This window comes from Pinus tabuliformis, chromosome 7, assembly GCF_031772625.1.
Source record: "Pinus tabuliformis cultivar Carrire ecotype Pingquan chromosome 7, CPIR1, whole genome shotgun sequence".
NCBI lineage: Eukaryota > Viridiplantae > Streptophyta > Pinopsida > Pinales > Pinaceae > Pinus > Pinus tabuliformis.
Window position 1 is genome coordinate 559,779,703 of NC_142293.1, and position 23,354 is coordinate 559,803,056.

General features: G+C 33.4%; 1 pseudogene across 1 annotated transcript; it reads right to left on the reverse strand.

The window, feature by feature from the left end:
- Positions 1-13,785: 13,785 nt before the first annotated feature.
- LOC149248617 (uncharacterized) lies at positions 13,786-15,434 on the reverse strand (annotated as a pseudogene). The gene is made up of 2 exons (XR_016266675.1): positions 15,137-15,434; positions 13,786-14,720 (listed from the first exon to the last, which is right to left on the reverse strand). The product of XR_016266675.1 is annotated as an uncharacterized LOC149248617 (transcript).
- Between the last annotated feature and the right edge of the window lie 7,920 nt (positions 15,435-23,354).

The window sequence follows — 23,354 nt, forward strand, 5'->3', positions numbered from 1 at the left end:
TATTTCGACATGAACTTCATATATAAAGAGAGAAAAGTATATATATGTTTCAATGCCAAAAGAAAAGAAACAATTAAAAATAAAATAACTCATTGATTTTCTAAACAAAGAGAGTGTAGGAATTTACAGGGTAAGTTCCTCAGAAAGAACACCAAAAGGACATCGCTCACAACCAGATCACAGATCAATACACCAGTATTTTTGACGTGGTTAAAACCCTCAAAGAGGGAAACAGTCCACGGCCTGAGCCAACGCGGCCACTTCAGGCAATTTATTAATCAAAGAATGAAAATTCACATAAGCTTCTCTCATGCACGGATTACCCTACAAATGACCCTCCATGCGCTTTAAATAGAATTCATGGACCAATCGGGTGTTAAGCCACGGATCAAGTGTCGGTAATACCGAGGAGAGAATGAACCGTCGGATCACTACATATCGTGACCGTCGGATTGTAAGTTACAAAATGTACAACGGTAAAGAAACACACTTTACCTAACTCTACACTAGACCAAGTTTTACTTAACTATTTCCTATGTGTCGGAATATCCTAACATCCCCCCTTAAGAACAACTTGGGATAGGATTGAAGGATTTACAAATATGACACAATAGGAGAAGGAAGGAGGCACTAGAGCTTATCCCCCCTTAGTGACAACTTCCTGAACTCCAACCATAAATCGAAGTTTAGTGAACTTCGCCTCTGTGAGAGCCTTTGTGAAGATGTCTGCAACTTGATCATCTGTTGAACAATATTGCACTTCAAGAACATGGTCGTGAATGAGCTTTCTGATGAAGTGCATGTGCAGTTCAATGTGTTTGCTGCGCTGATGTTGAACTGGATCTTTGCATAGCTGAATGGCACTTTGATTATCACACCAAAGTGTAGTCGGATGCTGCTGCTGAAAGCCAAATTCTGACAGGATCTGACGAAGCCACAAGGCTTCCTTACTAGCTTCTACGGCACCACGATACTTTGCTTCTGCTGATGAAAGAGAAATGGCACCCTATTTCTTGCAAGCCCATGTAATAGGTCCTGAACCAAGAGTGAAGACATAACCGACAGTAGACTTCCGATCATCAGGGTCACCAGCCCAATCGGAATCAGTGAAACCAACCAATAGAGGAGATGCTTTGGCACTGTAATGAATCCCAAACTGAATTGTACTTCGAGCCATAAGGTTCGTTTTCTTTGCATGTCCGTGTTGGGTTTTGTGTTTTGTGTTTTGTAGGGGAAAAGAGCTTTCTCAAGGCAAGCACGCAACCCAAGCCCCCCCCCCCCTCTCTCTCTCTCTCAAATTTTTTGTATAGATCAATTGGTTCAAAGCTATTTTAAGAGAGTAGAGGTCTTGGGTTCAAGTCTCCATTTTGTGGGGGCGGACTTTTTCATTTCCGCACATTCCCACACTTTGTCGGCAACTTCAACAACTTTTTTTCAAAAAGTCATAACTTCTTCATCCGGAAGCCTTTTTCAGAGCCGTTTTTTTTAACCAGCCTAATTTTTCGAGATCTATCCATTGGAACACTTACTTTCAGCATCTTCAGCTTCAGTTTATGTTGAAATGGAAAGTCAATACCAAGTTACCCTTGACAGCACCAACTACTTCCAATGGTTGTCCTACATGGAGGATTTACTTAGAAGTAAAGGTCTCTACCGAATAGCCACAGGCCAAGAAAAGAAACCGAAAGATGAAGACAAGGCTGCTAAATGGGAAAATAGACAAGATCAAGCACGTGGTTTGATAGGGATGTCTATTTCTCCAGATCTTAGATTCCATATTGCAGAACTTGAAACTCCTCATGAAGCAATGGAACAAATCAATAGTTTTTGGATTAAAAATGAAATTAGAGCCCATCAAATTGAAAATGAGTTGCTTACATTGGACCCTAATAATTTTTCTTGCATTGAAGATTTCTTGTCTAAGTTCAAGACCCTTAGATATCTTTTGGAAGGTGTTAAGGTTAAAAAAGAAGATAGTAACCTTATTTATTCCATCCTTACTAAGTTGGGACCAGCCTACTCTATATTTGTTTCCACCTTCCATTCTACAAGAGAAGCCTTCATTTCTCAAGGAAAAGACTGCAAGCCCCCTTCCTTTGACTCTTTTTGTGATTCTTTAATAAGAGAACAAGAAAAACTCTTACACCTTGGTCTTCTTAATCTTGGAAACTCTTCCAAGAAAGCGTTAGCCACCCAGCAGCAACCAAATTCAAAGAATCCTACGAAGTCATATCCTAAAAAGAATGGTCCTAAACCAAACAAGAGTCCTAAGCAATTTCAGCTCCAAAATGAAAAATCATTTCAGCAAAATGATAAGACCAATAAAAACAAATGGAAGAAGACTGATAGACATTGCAATTTTTGTAATCAAGATAGCCACTTCGAATCAAAATGCTTTAAAAAGATGGAAACCTTGGAAGCAGCAATGAAGAAGCATAACATTCATTTGGGGCAATCTTCAACTTCAACTTCATCTTCAGGAATGGCACTTTCTGCATGTCATTGTCAATCATCTCGGTCTGGTTATGCATTAAATGTATCTTCTTCTTCTCATTCTCATGAGTGGCTCATTGATTCTGGAGCTTCTTATCACATGGCCAAAAACAAAGCCATTTTTTCTTCTTTAAATGATTGTAACACCAAAAATATATATGTTGGTGATGATAGATCTCTTAATGTTGTAGGGACTGGAACTGTTCATCTAGACAATGGTCAGTTTAATGATGTATTATGTGTTCCAACCTTATCCTGCAACCTTCTATCTGTATATCAGATAACTCATTCAGATGAAGGTAAAATCGTTGAATTTTCACCTCATGATGTTGTAATCAAGGACATAAAAGATCCTAAACAGATTTTGGCTACTGGCATTGCTGATGATTCTACAAGGTTGTATAAGTTTCACAACTTTGGGTCATCAAATCTTCCCTCAGTATTTGTTGCTCATAACGATGAAGTGAGCAAACTTTGGCATGAGCGATTTGGTCACTTAAACTATCGCTCCCTTCAGCATCTATGTAAAGAAAATATGGTGACAAGTCTTCCTATGGTATCTTGCAGAGATGGTGTTTGTTCCGGATGTGTACTCGGAAAACATCATCGGGACAGTTTTGAAAAACGTGCCTCTTGGCACGCCTCAGCCCCTTTACAGCTTGTGCATAGTGATTTATGTGGTCCACTTCCTGTTGTTTCATTCTCTGGCTGCAAGTATTTCTTAACTTTCATTGATGATTTCTCCAGACGCACTTGGGTATACTTCTTAAAACTCAAGAGTGAAGTATTTAACACTTTTTTGGCCTTCAAGGCCTTTGTTGAAAAACAATCTGGACATCAAATTCTTAAGTTAAGATCTGATAATGGCGGAGAATATGTTAAAAATACATTCATCAACTATTGCACTGAGAATGGAATTCAAATGCAACATACTGTTCCATATACTCCACAACAAAATGGTGTAGCTGAAAGGAAGAATCGCACCTTAAAGGAAATGGCTAATTGTATGCTACAATCTAAAGGACTTGGTCTTAGTTTTTGGGCAGAAGCAATTAACTGTGCAAATTACATAATAAATCGCACTCCTACTAAGGCTTTAAAGAATATCACTCCAGAAAAAGCATGGAGCTCAATCAAACCAGATGTAAGTCACTTTCGTGTTTTTGGAAGTGAAGCGTGGGCCCATATTCCAGATGAAAAGCATAAAGCTTTAGAACCTAAGAGTGAAAAATGTACTTTTGTTGGATATTCTGAAGATGTCAAATGCTATAGACTTATTCCATTTAAGTCCAAAAATGTTATCATTAGAAGAGATGTAAAATTTGATGAAAATATATCGGACTGCGAGCCTAGTCCGGCGGATGTGCCACCTCTCCCTATCTCTTCTACCTTTGAAAACATATCTTCTTCAGATGATGAAAGTGAGGATGACAATCCTCCCCCACCATCTCAGGATCCTCCTTCAGCTCCTGAGCTTTCAAAATGGGTTCGTGCTACTCGAGATGCAGCAGGTGATCTTGCCGGTGATCCTACAGATCAGCGACGCACACGTTCTCAGTTCGAGAGAGCCTCTTCTTTACTGGCTCAAGCTCCAGTAAACTATGATCCTGACACCTTTGCAGAAGCTTCAGGCCATCTAGATTGGGAAGCAGCTATGAATGAAGAATATCATTCATTATTGGCAAATGATACATGAGATCTTGTTCCTTTACCAAAGGGACGAAAACTTGTTCGATGCAAATGGGTTTACAGAACCAAGTATGGACCAGATGGGAAAGTTGATAAACATAAAGCTCGTCTTGTTGCTAAGGGCTTTTCACAGGTTGAAAGCATTGACTACATTGAAACCTTCTCCCCTGTTGCCAAAATGAACTCTATCCGCCTTGTTCTTTCCCTTGCTGCCTCTTTCAAATGGGAAGTCCATCGGATGGATGTTAAATCTGCCTTCTTACATGGGGACTTGCATGAAGAAATCTATATGGAACAACCCATTGGCTTCATACAAACAGACTCCAGCCTTGTTTGTCGACTTAAGAAATCCCTTTATGGTCTCAAGCAAGTTCCTCGGGCTTGGTATGCAAAAATGGATAGCTTTCTTTTAGAATCTGGCTTTTCTAGGTGTCATTCTGACAATACTGTCTACACCAAGAGAGTGGGCAAGTCTCTTATCATCCTTGTTCTTTATGTTGATGATCTTATCCTCACTGGTAGTGATCCCAACCTTATAAACCATGTGAAGTTCAGCCTTAAAAAGAAATTTGAAATGACAGACTTAGGACACTTACATTATTTTCTCGGTCTTCAAGTCTTGCGATGCAAGGAGGGTATTTCCCTTTCCCAGTCCAAGTATGCTTATGATATTCTTCGTCATTTTCACATGGAAGACTGTAAGCCAGCCCCTTCTCCCTTTCAGTCTGGAGTCAAACTTTCAGTCACTTGTACTTCCCCTGAAGTTGATGCTACCTTATACCGTCAACTTGTAGAAAAACTCTTGTATTTAACCCATACTCGTCCTGACCTTTCCTTTGATGTTGGCCTTGTTGCTCGGTTCATGCAAAACCCCCATGAAAGTCATTGGAAAGCAGCTAAAAGAATACTTCGTTATGTTCGAGGTACAGTTCAGCTTGGGATTCATTACAGTGCCAAAGCATCTCCTCTATTGGTTGGTTTCACTGATTCCGATTGGGCTGGTGACCCTGATGATCAGAAGTCTACTGTCGGTTATGTAATTTATTCAAATATTAATATAAAATCGATATATAACATTTAAAAAACATTATTATTGATAAAAATATTCAATTTGGATCATAAATAAATATTTCACTATACAATATAAAGTACTATTGATATGTATTTGAAAATATATTAATAAATAAATATAACAGTTTGATGTTAATAATATAGTCACAAGTAATATATTTCATATCCAAATAAAGTAAAATATTTCAATGTCAACTATACATATATCTATATATTATATACATAATATATAATATCTATATATTATATAAAGCAATGGTTAAGACATTTTTATACATTTCAAGTAATCTCACTATTTTATGTTTTGGCTATATTTTTCAATTAATTTTGTCTAAAATTTAGCAAATATTTGTTAGAATTTCATTTCTAAGTTGTGTATCTATACATTTCAAGTGTCCAAAGAAACTTTCAAGATACTCTATATATATATATATATATATATAATCGAGGATTTGAGGTGCAGATATTTTTCCAAATTTTGCACTCTAAAAAGGTTCACATATGAAGAGATTTGATTCCTCTTGAGGCACAAAGAAACCAATATACACACCAAAAATCATTTTTCACACTTTATTCATTCACAAATATTATACAAATATATAGTTGGATTGAGATCCAACATAAGCTAAACATGGATAAGGAGGTTGAGATATTCTCTCAACAAAAACTCAAACCAACTCTAAATTTACCATGTAAACATTATCTCCAAATCTCCCCTTTAAATGATTAAATTACATCATTACAAAGATTAATACAAAAATAACAAATTAGAATTTCCATGTCACATATGTCTCACTAGTATTCCTCAGCGCTTACCCCCACTTTGAAGTCTCTAAAACAACACTCTTTTCACCACCACAATCTTCGAGCTTCTCATTCAACTCATTTAAGACATAACCGCCTCTAACAATCTTTGATGAACTGTGTATAATTGACACATCTCGATCTCCCGAAGGACAATCTCAATACTGGATTGTATCTAGCAATCAATTATGCAATTAACCTTTCTACATACAAGAATCTCATAAATTGACCTGTAACTAATGTTCTTGAAGCACGAAGCACAACAATACCCATCAGCGTATAACAGACTCACACAATCAAACTAGCCATATGCTCTCAACACCAAAGAACTTGAGAACCACTAATTTAATTATATTCCTTTGTTCATTAATTGGTCTTTTACACACTAATTATTCTGGGATGGGTGACCTCCCGGGAAGTCCTGGTTACCAGGTGCAAGCCCTGGAAGTGATGATTGACATTATGTAATTGATTTCACTAGTTTCAATCCCACTTCTTCACCCCTGTGAGCATCACCCGATGCAATGAGTGCTAAGTGAACTATTCAAAAATCATGAAAAATTAATCAGTTATGACTACCTCTCATGGAAATGGTCATACGTGAATGACTTAACGCAGTTGAATCCCAAAAATGATATCTAATATAATGCACTGCATAAAACCCCCTAATACTTGAATTCAAAAAAAGTGAAGGGATCTCTACTTGAATGGTTCATGAGGCACAATACTTGCTAAGGTTTTGCAAATGGGGTAGCAAGCTAAGTGGACTTGATTGTGGTGAAAACTCCACAGTGAAGTGCGTTTGAGCCAAAGGCGATCTAGGATTGATGACCTCCCAGCAAGCCCTGGTTACAAGGTGCAAGCCCGAAAGTGATGATTGACACTATGTGATTCATTTCACTAGTTTCAATCCCACTTCACCCCTGTGAGCATACGTGAATGACTTACTTAACGCAGTTAAATCCCAAAAATAATATCTAACATAATGCACTTCGTAAAACCCCTTAATACTCATATTATTAAATTTCAAAAATAAATTCAAGATATTTAAATTTTATATATACAAAATTCCAAAAAAATCTCAAATAAAAACCACCTTTTTATTAATCATCATAATAATAAATTTATTTAACAAAGAAAAAAAACGCTTAATAATAATAATAATAACTATAATAATAATAACCTATAAAAATATCCCCAAAGAATTAACTATGAAATGTTTTGTCCCTTTGTTCATCATACATTATTAATAAACTAATTTTTAATACTATCACTCTTACTTAACTATTTTTCAATACTATCACTCCTATGAATTACATACATTATTAATAAACTAATTTTTAATACTATCACTCTTACTTAACTATTTTTCAATACTATCACTCCTATGAATTACTAAGAGCGTTATTACTACTACATTGGCGTGGGGTAGAGATCCAATTCCTACTTACCTTTGTCTAGTAATCTTTATGCAAGTTGTGTAATGTGGATAAAGGTCGCTTTGAAGGTAGAGATCCAATTCCTAGTTACTTCTGTTTTGTAATCTTTATGCAAGTTGTGTAATGTGGATAAAGGTCAAATTCATGTTTTGTAATCTTTATGCAAGTTGGGTAATGCGGATAAAGGTCGATTTCAATCTTTATGCAAGTTGTGTAATGTGGATAAAGGTCAAATTCAAGGTAGAGATGTGTAATGTGGATAAAGGTCAAATTCAAGGTACAGATCCAATTCCTACTTGCCTTTGTCTTGTAATCTTTACGCGAGTTGTGTAATTCCTACTTGCCTTTGTCTTCTGTCTTGTAATCTTTATGAAAGTTGTGTAATATATTGTAATCTTTATGCAAGTTGTGTAATATATTGTGAAGATATCACTAGGAATTTAGTAAACTTATATGTGGATAAAAGTCGATTTCAAAAACAATTATATAAATTAAAAATAAAAATAAAAATAAAAATCAAGTATTATAATCTAATGTAATGTATTTTATAATTTAATAAAAGGAAAATGTGTATTTTTTCATATTCAAATTTTATTTCAAACATAACCTTTTCAAAAAAAACATCAATTATAATTTAAATGTAATATTAAAAAAAATGAATATACTATTTGGTTAATTTTAATTTATTTTTTAAAACAAAATGTATATGAAAATTTTATTCAAAAAAGTTAGGATCCTGTCCAAAACAATTACACTTATAGATTTCTTCAAAACCACCTTGTGAATTTGAAATTGAGCATGGAGACTCAATCCAAACCCTCACTTTTTTAATAAAAAACACTATTTCCTTTCCAACTTGAGATTTTCCAAAATACCCTCAATTTCACTCGATCCAAACCCTCAAGCAAGAACTCTTTAATACAAAAAAATCATTTCCTTTCCGAGTAGAGATTTTTCAAATTACCCCCAAGATCCAAATACATTTGCTTCACATTTCTCGCTGCCTAATGATTTGAGTTGACTTTCTCTGGCTTCTCATTTGCTTCACATTTCTCGCTGCCTAATAATTTGAGTTGACTTTCTCTGGCTTCTCATTTTCCTTGACAAGATGTTTTTGCCCTTTTTCCCAACTTGAATCCAAGTCACATTTTTTTATCAATCCAAGGAGCTCTTTTGAAAATGGACTTTATTCTCACATGTTTTTATCAATCCAAGGAGCTCTTTTGAAAATGGACTTTATTCTCTTTAATCTGTTTTTTCATATCTGATCAATCTCTAGCCTTGTTTTTGCTAGATCTAGAATTCACAAGAGTTTGTTAGGCTTGGTCCTCCTCTGTTTCGGGATCCTCTTTAACATGCATTTCTTACTAATTGTATTTTACTTTATTCATGAATCCTCTTTGACATGCACTTCTACTTGACTTTTTTTTGCTTCGTCCTTTGCTTGGGTCTCTTCTTCCTTGTATATAGTATAATGTTCTATCTAAGCACCTTCCCACCATTTGGGGCATCTAACTATTTTTCCGGACTCCATTATTTTGCAATTGCTCGAGGCAATTCTTGATTATATGCCTTGTTTCATAACAAGGCTCGACATCGGAGTGGAAACAATTTCAAAGTCAAGTTTCTCAACCCATACATAATCTAGAGCCATTGAGTTCTCAGCAAGAAAACCTTTACTAAAATCCATCTCCACGCATATTCGAGTATAGGTCTTGAGGAAATGCTTAGTTTTTGAACTAGGACAATAAAATTTCCCTATAGCATTTCCAATAGAAGTTAACAAAGGGAGATTCCAAAGATATAGAGAATATTCAAGAGCCTTACCTAAACTGGAGCTAAGGAGATTGTTGTCGTGACCAAATCAAAATTAGAAAACCAACACTACATGAAGAGGTCAACACTTCCCCAAAATCCCAAATAATCTTATTATGCTCAGGGTTGTCAAAGACAACAACAACAAAACCCCAAGTCAAAGGGCAAATATTTAGATCATCAAACAATAGATATTTCACAAATCAGATATTCACTTGTGGAGATCAATTAGTCGCGGCGAAAATCCATTGAATCTACATACTAAACCTTGATCTAGACCAAAGAAGAAAAAAAAAATCACAGCCAAAGGCTTTATCCCTCGAGGGAACATCAAAGGCACATCTAAGCATAAGCAAATGCCCATTATATAAGAAGGCCACAATTTCCCAGGACGGCAAATTTATTGTTGGAATCCAGCAAAAAAATCTTCAAGAAATCTATATATGAAAGTGTTCAAATCATTTTTTGATGGTGGAAATGGATTCAACACCATCGGGCACCCAAAATCCACAAGTTTGACAGCTGTAACCTAGATTTTCAATATTTTCCGCCAGATGTTCTATATTGTCTTCTAGACAAAATTGTAATTTAACAGAAAACGTTATGCTCATTCTATATGAATATTCTGGAATGTTTCATACGAATACTCCGGAATGGTTCAGTAAATGGCAACAATTGGACATGGCCATGAAGAATGTAAAAACTATGTTGGGGCACATGCTTCACTAATGTACGATATGAAAAAGGGTCAAGAAATTATGTATCCCCGTTTTGCTGGCATTGTCCATAGGAACCTTAAACAAGTTCCTACATCTTTTATGCGTTTGAACAACCAAAGATTGTCATGTTCTTTTTAAGAATCCTAATCCTTAAATTGTCGTAACCACTACGATATGAGAAGGGGTCAAGAAATTACGTGTCCCCGTTTTGCTGGCATTGTCAATAGGAACCTTAAACAAGTTCCTACATCTTTTATGCGTTTGAACAACCAAAGATTGTCATGTTCATTTTCAGAATCCTAATCCTTAAATAGTCCCAACCACTACGATATGAGAAGGGGTCAAGAAATTATGTATCCCCGTTTTGCTGGCATGGTCAATAGGAACCTTGAACAAGTTCCTACATCTTTTATGTAGTTTGAACAACCAAAGATTGTCATGTTCTTTTTAAGAATCCTAATCCGTAAATAGTCCCAACCACTATCAAATTTATTCTGGCACGAACAGATATTCCAGACTAGATTAATTTAGCATAAATGGATCTAAGTAAATTAAAATGCATGGGAATAAATTAGGTCAATAACCTCCCAAAAGCATTTCACACAGAATTCAAATGTCCAACTTGTGCTGATATTCATTCTCACATAATTCAAATGTGCAGCCTGTGCTGATAAAGTTATCTCAATATAATTTAGGAAATGAGTCAGTGACCTTTGTTCAAGTATTAAGATGAGCTATTGTATATTACACTGATGGTCTTTTGTTTTGTCACTGGCCTAGTTTTCCGTGAAACAGACCATTGACGAACAACCATCTTTGGACTAAGTAATTTTGTGGATTTGGTAATGGGAAATGTTTTTACCTTTTGAAACAGGTACCAATCCTACCTCACAGACGATTCTTTCTCGAATTTAAAATATAAAAACTACGAGACTGTCTGTTTGACCTGGCAAATCAAACCTTGGATCACAACAGATGCATTATCTGTATAATCACTCAGATTCTAAACTTGAAGACGTGTTGATCACAAACTAGTTCTCCCGGGTACTGGATAACTGATAAACAATACAGCCTGCTATGTTCTATTTTAGCTTTGAAACTGCATTACACTGATGGTGTTTTGTTTCGTCACTGGTCTAGTTTTCCGTGAAAACAGACCATTGTCGAACAACCATCTTTGGACTAAGTAATTTTATGGATTTGGTAATGGGTAATGTTTTTACCTTTGGAAACAGGTACCAATTCTACCTCACAGACGATTCTTTCTCGAATTTGAAATATAGAAACTACGAGACTGTCTGTTTGACCTGGAAAATCAAGCCTTGGATCACAACAGATGCATTATATGTATAATCACAAGATTCTAAACCTGAAGACGTGGGTGGTGGTACAGTAAATACTATCTATGTTTGAAAATATATGATAAAGGCTTGGATCACAACAGATGCATTATCTGTATAATCACACAGATTCTAAACTTGAAGACGTGGGTGGTGGTACAGTGAATGTTATCTATGTTTGAAAATATATGATAAAGGCTTGGATCACAACAGATGCATTATCTGTATAATCACACAGATTCTAAACTTGAAGACGTGCGTGTGGTACAGTGAATGCTATCTATGTTTGAAAATATATGATAAAGGCTAGGCCAACCTAGCTACCTCACAGACGATTCCTTCTAGACTTTTAAACACACAAACTAGAAGAGTGTGTCTGTTTGACCCAGCAAATCAAGCCATGGATCACAAAAGATGCATTATCTGTAAAATAAACACTCCAGAGGAGCTTTCAAAGGGAGGAGAATAATCACACAGAATCTAAACTTGAAGATATGGGTGGTGGTGCAGTGAATGCCGTCTATGTTTAAAAATATATGATAAATGCTAGGGCAAGCTAGCTATCCCAAAGTTAGACACACAAATAAAAGGATATTTAAGTGATAAGAAGTAAAGTGTGCCGAACTTTAAGTTTTATTGGTAAAACAGACAATAGATGAACGGAAACTAGCCTAATGTATTTATTCACTTCTACAGCTTCTAAAGTAGAGCCATTAACGGAACAAATAATTTATAATGGGACTCTAAAAGGTCATTATCATGGGAAAAAGATTAAAAAGTACAGAGTTCAATATTGCACCGATGGAATCTTTTATTATTGTCCTATTTGGAAATAGACAATGATTGAAAAGTTGCATTCAATAATGATATACATTAAACAGAAAGTGACCATCATTTCACTGTGAATAAAGATCATCCATGCCTTGAACTCTTACCAAAATCATCATGTCCGGCCAGCTGTTTAGCCAGTTCTCTAAACATCTTAAGACTTAAAGCCTCAAACACCATTTAAAAATAAGTCATACGACTTAATGCCTATAAATAATAAACAGTCCATTCCCCAGACATAACTAACAAGGTAAGCTAGACAGCATATATTACATTACAAGATTATGCTTCCACAATTTTCAAAAAGAAAAATGATTACAGATGCAACAATATTAAACCTAACAATATTGTTTAAGGGCTACATTTATCTAAACCTAATCATGTCCGACCAGCTATTTAGCCAGTTCTCTAAATATCTCAAGACTTACTGCCTCAACCACCATCTAAAAATAAGTCACGTGAATTAATGCCTAAAAATAACAAACATAGTCCATTCCACAGACATACCTAACAAGGTAAGCTAGAAAGCATATATTACATGACAAGACAAGCTAGACAGCGATTTTACATGACAAGAATATGCTGCTGCAATTTTCAAAAAGAAAAATAATTACAGATGCAACAATAGTAAACCTAGCAATATTGTTTAAAGGCTACCCTTATCTAAACCTCAGACAACCCGTCAATACCATTTGATCAAAAACTCTTATCAAGATAATCATGTCCGGCCAGCTATTTAGCCAGTTCTCTAAACATCTTATGACTCAATGACTCAAACACCATCTAAAAATAAGTCACATGAATTAACTACAAGATTATGCTCACACAATTTTCAAAAAGAAAAATGATTACAGATGCAACAATATTAAACCTAACAATATTGTTTAAAGGCTACATTTATCTAAACCTGATCATGTCCGACCAGCTATTTAGCCAGTTCTAGTCCATTCCACGGGCATACCTAACAAGGAAAGCTAGACAGCATATATTACATGACAAGACAAGCTAGACAGCAATTTTACATGACAAGAATATGCTCCTGCAATTTTCAAAAAGAAAATTGATTACAGATGTAACCATATTAAACCTAGCAATATTGTTTAAAGGCTACCCTTATCTAAACCTCAGACAACCCGTCAATACCATTTGATCAAAAACTCTTATCAAGATAATCATGTCCGGCCAGCTATTTAGCCAGTTCTCTAAACATATTATGACTCAATGACTCAAACACCATCTAAAAATAAGTCACATGAAGTAATGCCTACAAATAACAAACATGGTCCATTCCCCGGAAATACCTAACAATGTAAGCTAGACAGCATATATTACAAGACAAGATTATGCTCCTGCAACTTTCAAAAAGAAAAATAGTTACAGATGCAAAAATATTAAACCTAACAATATTGTTTAAAGGTTACATTCATCTAAACCTAAGATAACCCATCAATACCATTTGACCAGTAATAGAAACAAAGGTATAAGAAAATTATGGTAACTACAACCCAAGAGAATCAAGTCAGAACTCAAAGGCTTGCAACTAAATATATAAAAGAGACTTAAAACGCCGATCAAAAACACATAACATGATTCTACAAACACCTTTATCTTTTCTTGCTCCATAGCTCTCAAAAATATCACAGTCTAGAAGTTAAACTTCTATGTGCAATAAAACATGCAGTGAAAAGATCTGTCAAGGCATACCACACCTTTTAAAATTCTTTTGAAACAAACTACTTAATGCCTAGATCTCGACGCTGCACGACTACCTTCTTCCTGACTTGAAGGGAAAAGTTCTACATATCTGGTGCCAATCGTCATTTTCTTCTTTCCTCATAGCGTCCTTTGAATCAGCGGCACTTAGAAATTCCACAAAGGCTTCGCCTGTGGCTCTCCCATCGGAATGAGTTACAATGTGTACATTTTTCTCTTTTAGATCATATTCCTTGAAAAACTCAACGATGTCCCTCTTCGACACCGAGAAAGGAAGGCCTCTGAGCTTCAGAAAGCCAGTATGCTCCATATGATCCTTCTCTGAAGAACCCTTCGAGTAGCTAGGCGGTGGAGCAGCATCATCCCCCACTTTGGCTTCACCAACTTCGACTGCAACAGCATTATAGTAGTCCTGCTTTTTGCAGCGAAAGACCTCAATGTACCTGCGCCCCATGTTCTGTCTATCCCGCTGCAAAGCAAAATCAACTTGCATCGGATTGCGGAAAACAACAAAACCTTCACCGGAGAAACGGCCCTGTTTTTGCACTAGCAAGGCATCCACGACATCCAATCCCGCAAAGAACTCACAAATGTCGCTCTCGCTGCAATTGAAAGGAAGACCCCGCAAACGAACCACCGGAAAAACTCGAGGCTGGCCTGCGTGATAGGGCATCGGCATGGCCGTGCCAAGACCACTGTAGGGACCGAACCCACTCGAACCTGAGAAGTACGGTTCCTGGTCTATCATCCGCTGTCTCTTTGAGCTGACCTCGAACCCTTCAGACATACCCCCGCCTCCCAACATAGTCCTTCAATGATGGGACAAGACCCCAACAAAAACAAAAACACCCCCCACTCAGCCCGTAAATAAACCAAAACCCAAACCCACCCTACCATTTTCATTTTCTACGCTATTCACCATCTTTACTACCTTTGCCATTAAATGCATAATAACAAATTCCATTCTAAATGCCACAAATCAAAGAACCCACTATGCCCAAAATTATGAAAACACACAAAATGCAAATGCAGAAGCAAATGGATGCACAAATAGAGGATGAATCATGACCTGCTACACTTCTACAGCTTCAATACTTTATTTCAGACCAACAAAATAAAAAAACTACCAGTGGTTTCTAAACCCTAAAGGTACCAAAGCATTATACTAAAATTATTTTAATATATTATCTGTATGTGTATAGCAGCTGAGGACTTTACTACTTACCCTCTGGAAAACATGTTTTCCAAGTGCTGCCCAGGTGATTGACTTGATTTCCCTTTCCCCGCCCGCTACTCGGCCCAGCCTAACGAACGATTTGATTGAAAATGGCTCCCAAATTCCACCAGAAATAAGAGGGAGGGTTGCTTCCAGGACTTCAGAGCGTTTCGTGTTGTGTTGAGATTAATGGCGGCCGTCTAAATTTATTTCTTCTACCTTTACCTTACTTCTTTGGGAGCGCCCGCCTCCATCCAAACCCTCATGCATACCCTAACCCGGGAATCGTCCTCTCCTCTAATCATAATTTGATTGATTGTGGTGGATTTATCTCAACGGGAGAATGGTTAATCATAAATTGATTGATTGTGGTGGATTTATCACAACGAAAAGGATGGTTAATAGTAAAAAAAATCAAAAATAAACCATCAAATGGTTTTCTTGGGAAAGGGATGGTTTTATAATTAAAAATGGAGAGATGTGTTTTTTTAAATATGGTAAAATTTATTTTAATTTAGTTGTAAAATTGTATTTGTAAATAGGTACCTGTAATTATTCGTGAGTGGTCAGTGAGTGATACGCTTTCACTCCTATCAGATATTTTTAGTTTTAGGTGGTAAACCTATTTCCTTAAAATTAAGAAAAACAAATTCTTAGCCAAACAAAAATAATTTTAAAAAATAAAGAAATATTATGATATAATATATAAACTAATTGTTTTACCATTCATGTTGTTTTTTTTCAACTATAAACACTTCATATTGCATGAGAAAATGAGGTTTAAATAATGATATTTACAATGTCTATGACTTTACTAATCTCGTGAACATCAAAAAATTAGGTTTACATAATGATATTTGCAATGTCCATGACATTATTGATCTGGTGACCCAAAAGCAAAACAACCATATCAACATCCCTAACAACAGTGACACCATAAGTAACTAGACTCGACCAGATTTACATAATGACCATATCAATATCCCTAACAACAGTGACACCATAAGTAACTAGACTCGACCTGGTTTACATAATGACCATATCAACATCCCAAACAGTAGTAACACCATAAGTAACTACCATTCAACCAAGTTTACATAATGATATTTACAATGTTACTGATCCGATAAACCGAAAGCAAAAAAATCATATCAACATCCCCAACAACATTAACACCACTTGTAGCAAATAGCATAGCAAAGTTATACAACAGGAAGATATCACTAGCATAGATCCATCTTAACCACAGATCTAACATGAGTCGAGAGAGATTCCTTCATGTGCAAACTTATTTTAGAATGCATAAACCAATGTGTAATATTTTTTATATAAATTGTATTTTTAATATTAAAGTGATTGCATAACATGTGCATTGAGTAGTATTATGGGTGTTTTTATTAATATAAGGTCCTGATAATGAACCACACTAGCTTGTTAGCAAAATTTTCTCCTATGTGATTTCTACTGAAAAGGTTCTTCTTAATGTAATATGGATCACAGAAGCTTGAATTAAAATATATTTTTAAGTATAGGTCCATATTAATTCATATTAAAATATTTTATTCATAATTCACATTGGATATTTTATTCTATACAACATTGAAATATTTTCTCTTAACATTTTTTAGTTGATATAAGGTGTTAGAATATTTTTGAAAAGTATAAGGTTTCTAATTATTTTACATTAATTATATTAGGTTATATGGACAACTACGTAAATATGCATAGCATACCACATTGTTTTTCTATTTTGAGATTGTTTTATTTTTTATTTTAAGAGGGACAGACATACTTACATATCCACTCCGCTGTAGAATGAGCCTCTCTGACTCTATAAACCGCCATTCAAAAACCAGGCAAGATTATATGGACAACTATGTAAATATGCATAGCATACCACATTGTTTTTCTATTTTGAGATTGTTTTATTTTTTATTTTAAGAGGGACAGACATACTTACATATCCACTAGGCTATAGAATGAGCCTCTCGACTCTATAAACCGTCATTCAAAAACCAGGCAAGAAGGAATGAAAAACATAGTGATCCAGAAAAATATATTTTTAAGTATAGGTCCATATTAATTCATATTAAAATATTTTATTCATAATTCACATTGGATATTTTATTCTATACAACATTGAAATATTTTCTCTTAACATTTTTTAGTTGATATAACGTGTTAGAATATTTTTGAAAAGTATAAGGTTTCTAATTATTTTACATTAATTATATTAGGTTATATGGACAACTATGTAAATATGCATAGGATACCACATCGTTTTTCTATTTTGAGATTGTTTTATTTTTTATTTTAAGAGGGACAGACATACTTACATATCCACTCGACTGTAGAATGAGCCTCTCTGACTCTATAAACCGCCATTCAAAAACCAGGCAAGATTATATGGACAACTAAGTAAATATGCATAGCATACCACATTGTTTTTCTATTTTGAGATTGTTTTATTTTTTATTTTAAGAGGGACAGACATACTTACATATCCACCTCTCGACTCTATAAACCGTCATTCAAAAACCAGGCAAGAAGGAATGAAAAACATAGTGATCTCTCTCAAAGCTTGATATATATATATATATAGAGAGAGAGAGAGATATATATATATATATATAGAGATATATAGATATATATCACCTATAATTTTTCATTGTTTAAACTTTTCCAAAATTTCATTATTTAAATTGGATACAGTGTCTTCAAGATTTACTTGGAACTTGGATTGTGTACACTACACATCTTAAACATTATTATTATTATCCAATTTTAAGGTCACCACCAAGCCAGACACCAAATTGGTGTATGAGGCCCCTTGTTTGTGTGACAAGGAACCCACCTTCCTGCAACGATTTGACTACCAAGTCTACGAAGGCATACATACTCTACCCCCCTCTAGTTTTGAACCTGTGACCTTTTAGGGGGGAACATGTGTTCTTAAGCATTAGTCATGTACTGAACTATTTAAAAAAAAAAAAAAAAAAAAAAATTGCATTGAAATATTTTTAGAAAGTATAAGAATTATACAACTTTCTCTTACTCAAAAGTAAAACTAAAAGTATTTTTTTAGTTACTTTATTTTTCTATGAAGTTGGTATAAGATTATGATATTTCATATGGATTTTAAGTATTTTATGTATGATTTAGAGTGAGAATAAAACATCTATATTCATTTTTTTATTATAATCAGTGGAACTAAAAAGAATATATTATTTTTAAAAGATACGTGTCAATTTGAGGTTGAACAGGGACGAAATTTTACATCTCCTTTGTATTATAAAATGAATATCAGCTCAATAATAAAAAATAAAAAATAAATACTACATATGTATGAGAATTTTATTTATACATTATAGTTGTGAAGAGAATATGAAATCAAATTGCCAACTTATATCATTAACTATTGAAATTTTTTATTTTAGATTAATAATAAATTATTATGAATAAAGATGATTAATAAGTTTTTAATTATTTTTATTTTTTAAAGAGAAACTATTGATGGTTTGTGGGGGAGTGGATCATGGGAGGTTTTTGGGTATAACCATTGTGAGGTGTAATGAGAGTCAAATTGGTAATAAACTTTTATGGTTGTTATTTGACTATAATCTATATTCTAATTAGTAGTAGTTAATAAAGAGTATTGAGGAGAGTATATAAGGTAGATCATTTTTGCATCGAGAGTAATGGGTTATCTTATAGTTTAATATTGAAAAGATGATGTTATATTAGTATAGATTCATCTTAAATTTGGATCTGCCAAGCTTAAATATCTTAAGGTACAAACTTATTTTAGAGTGCAAAACTTGAGAAAAGGTTCGCGCCTAGAGAGCTTTGATACCTCTCCACCTTTGATAGATGTGAGTTTAAGATGGATATATTCCATGTGCCATCTCCTTGCTAAGCATAAAAAAAATCTACATCTCTTTTATTTTGAACAACAAACCAATAAAACGCTTTAACCATAAGAAATTTTTATTTTTAGTTATTTTATATAATATATACATAGTTTAGATAGAGTTATCCAATATGGATTACAAAGCATGTATTTATGGAATGGGAAGACATGCATCATCTCTCTCTTTGTGTGTGTATTACATGTCAACTCCATATTAAGCATTAAAGGATTTATATATTTCCTTCATACTTTGAATTAGAAACCACTTATTAAATTGATAAAAATTTATTTTACAAAAGACCGGTATTGGGATATTTTATTTATGATGAATATTAAAATATTTGTTTTACTTTCTATATATGTAAGTAATGAAATTGTTATTGAAATATTAGTTAACAAGGATGATCAAATATTTTATTTAAATTACATATTAGAGGAGTTACATAGCTAACTCGTTTTATATATATATTCTTTATCTCTATATATAAATTTATGTTAATATAGAAATTGAAATATTATTGCAAAAGTAAAAATACAAAGAATTTTTTTACATTCAATTTATTTACCTCTATATATAAAGGTCATATAGAATTATGTTACTTAATATCTAAAATTAAATATCATATGTAATTTAATATCCAAATTAAATATTGTATGTATGGTTGATATTAAATGATTTGCTGGTATTAAGCTAAGAGGCTCATTCTACAATCCAATATGAGAGTGATGTGTCATTATGTAATAAAAACATAAACGATTATACATATTTGGTTGGTATTTCACTTTCAATCTTCGAATGTGAAATACAATATTTCAATGTCTATATTAAATAATATAATTTTATATAACTTTACAGGGATAAAGTAATTAAAGTAATTAAAATAAATAAATAAAATAAAATATACTTGTATTTCTATTATAAATATTTCTATATAGAACTTAACAAAATTGTTTGAATAACCATATTGACTATGAAATATATAGAGAGAAAGTATATATATATATATATATATATATATGTGTGTTAATGTTTACTTTAGTAAAATATTTCAATGCTCAAAAGGAAAAAGTAAATAAAGGTAAAATAGTTTAGTTACTTCTTGATAAGAGAAAAATGTGTAACTCATTCAATTTTAATGTAAAATATTAGTAATAACGTATTATTCAAAATTACAATTTAAACAATGAAAAATTACACATGGTTTTAATCATGGATTTATCAAACACTAAAAGGGATTAAATCACTTGCCGTGTAAATCTTTTTTCAAGTTTTGCATTCTAAAAAAGTTATAAAAAGAGGTTTGCATATAATGAGATTTGATCCTTCTCAACTCTTGGTAGATTGGTGGTTAAGATGGATCTACACTAGTTAATATTTCATTTTTAAATATTGCATGTCAACTTTATGTTGAGTATGTAATGGATTTCACATATCCTCAATAGTGGGTTGTAATATCAATTTTATTTTAGATATCATATGTAATTTCCATGTTGAGTGGTAAAGGAATTACAAATCTCCTTGATATTAAAATGTAGCAAACAACACTTATAGAAGAAAAACAGATTACTATAAATTACTTTATCTATGTTATTTATGGTGGACATCGAATTGTTTTATTTATGGCCAACATTTAAATATTTCTTTGTTATCAATATTTATGTTCAACATTGATTTTTAATTTTTTTTTTGTAATGTAATGTTACGTGACAACATCTCTCCCATACCAAGCTATAGAGAGTTTGTCAACACAATAATATTAGTTTACACTACTTAATAATAAATAATTATTTCCCCCCTTTGAATCCACCATTCTATCCACCCTCTCTCTCCTTCCTCCTTATTCTCTTGCCTCCTCTCTGTTAAGAGGCCCCTTGTCCTCGATGTTTTGGTCTCTGCCTCCACAAAAATTTCTCAAATTTAATTTTGATGGCACGTTAAAAGGAAATTGTAGAACATCAAGCTATGGAGGGATATTTCATAATCACCAAGGAGATGCCCTCTTCATCATTGTTGGTTCAATGGGAATCAACAGTAATAATGCAACTAAACTTTTTGCTCTAGAAAAAGGACTCGGATTGGCAAAATCCCAAGGTTTTCACAAAATTTTCGGTGGAGGGGGATTCTCATATTATTATCACTATTCTCAAGTGTCTTCAAAATGGTACCAAGCAAAACAAATTATCCTCTTGTTGGAGATTAGAAAAATTACATTTCCAGAATAGTAGAGCTACTAACACACATCCAGGTAGTCATTCTAATTCATGTTCAGTGCTCTGGTAATAAAGTGGCAGATTTTTTAGCCGATTTGGTTGCACTCTTCTCAGCCTCTCTTTGTCTGCTCCTTGGGAATCAATTCATTCCTCTGCACTAGTCAAAGACTGGAGTGCCATTATACTCAAGGATAAGGAGCAATCAAATAGAGACTCATTTGAACACACAAATATGGTTACGAGGCTCGCTAAAATTGAAGCTCTACTTCACAAGGGGAAGGGTAAAACCTTCCAGGGCACTCTTGATCTCCTATATATGTATCAACTTTAGTCTAGACATCACTATTATATCTTTCACAGTGGACAATGACATCTTTTTATGGTTTTCATTCCTGCAACTATTGTTGATCATAGGTAGAGTACCTACCATTTTTCTTTACTAAACATTGCATATATTTTTATCATAATTGTATTTCATGAAGAAACTCTATCAAACTTTAGTTTTTGCAATGTATATGTACTTCTTTGGACAAAGGAATTATTTTTCCATCACTAGTCTAGTTTCCCTAGCGGCACACCACAACAAAAAAGTTTTTGATGTATGCTTTTCCTAGCTAATCAATAGAAATTTCGACTTACAAAATCGTTATTATTATTATTATATTTAAACATATGTAATTTGTATTTGGAATAGTAAGATGCTTTAAAGTTCAATTTGAGATATATTGTCACTTACATTATCATTATGTTATGTGACAACAAAAAAGTAGAGAATTATAGACATTGTGGTTGTGGAGAGAATATAGAAAAAAAAAAATTATAAACACATAAGTTTTAAGGGGTAAAAATTAACTACACATATGTTTCTTGCCAAGGGTTAATGATCCTTTGTGATGGACTTATAAAGATGGTTAATAAGTTTATTATTTTCTTTTATCGAGAAACGGCTTAGTGGTTCTTAGGGAGTGTATTAAAACACCATGTAGTTTCGGAGGCTTTTAGGTATTTTTTTCAAAAAAGAAAAAACCAGCAACTTTCTATTAAATAAAAAAATGTTTACATATAACATGCATATATGAGGTTTTTGGGTATAACTATTATGAGGTGTATTGAGAGTCAAATTGGTAATAATCATTCACTCAAGTTTCAACTAATAAAAATTATTAAAATGAATATTTTATATTACATGACAATTAAAAAATAAATAACTATATAGATTTGTATTTAAAATAGTGAAATGTTTTACAAAGGAGAGATGTTCTTATTTAACATTATAAATTTGGGCAACTATATAAATTAAATGGTTAAAAAATGTCCATAAGCATCAATACATGATAAAACATCAAAACACTTACTTCATTATACAACTCACATTGCTAAAATCATAAAAAGCTAACTAAATTATAAGTTAATCTTAAATTATTTAGTATTAATTATAAAAATAATTAATATATAAGCTTAACATATATACATTTAAAAAAGTTTGAAACAACATTCTTAACCATGGAGATTCTTAAATCTGTAAATAGACTTTGTTATAATACAATGACTTATCAATATCACATGCCCAAAAACCCATAACTCACACTTCATATGACACTTGTTCGTATGGTTTTTTTTAATTAATCAATTTAATTAAAAGGGCAAAAAGAGCATAACTACTTTGGAGATATATCTCAACATTTGATTTGTGGATACTACTATGAATATTCTAGAATATTATGTAGAGGGTAAATCGTTACCATCCACTTAATAATTATTAATAATTAAATTAAAACTCTATAAGCCCTATTAAAAAATAGACATGCCTATCCATGTAAAAATAAATAACTATACACAATCTGATTGTGAAAAGACAATGGAGTAAAATTGTCAACTCATAAAAAATTCTAGAAATTAAAAAAAATAATTATTCAATATCTTTTTCTTATAAGATAATTTTTTGATTTTCTAGCTCCGCAAAGTTGTCACTCCCGACCTCCTTAGAAACCCTAGATAAACCCTACTATGACATCCTGGAAGAGGGCTTCTCCCCCTCCACTAGACAAGGTCGTGACCTTTCAAGCTCTTGTGGCTACTTTATAAAAAAATCCTAGAAGCAGAGAA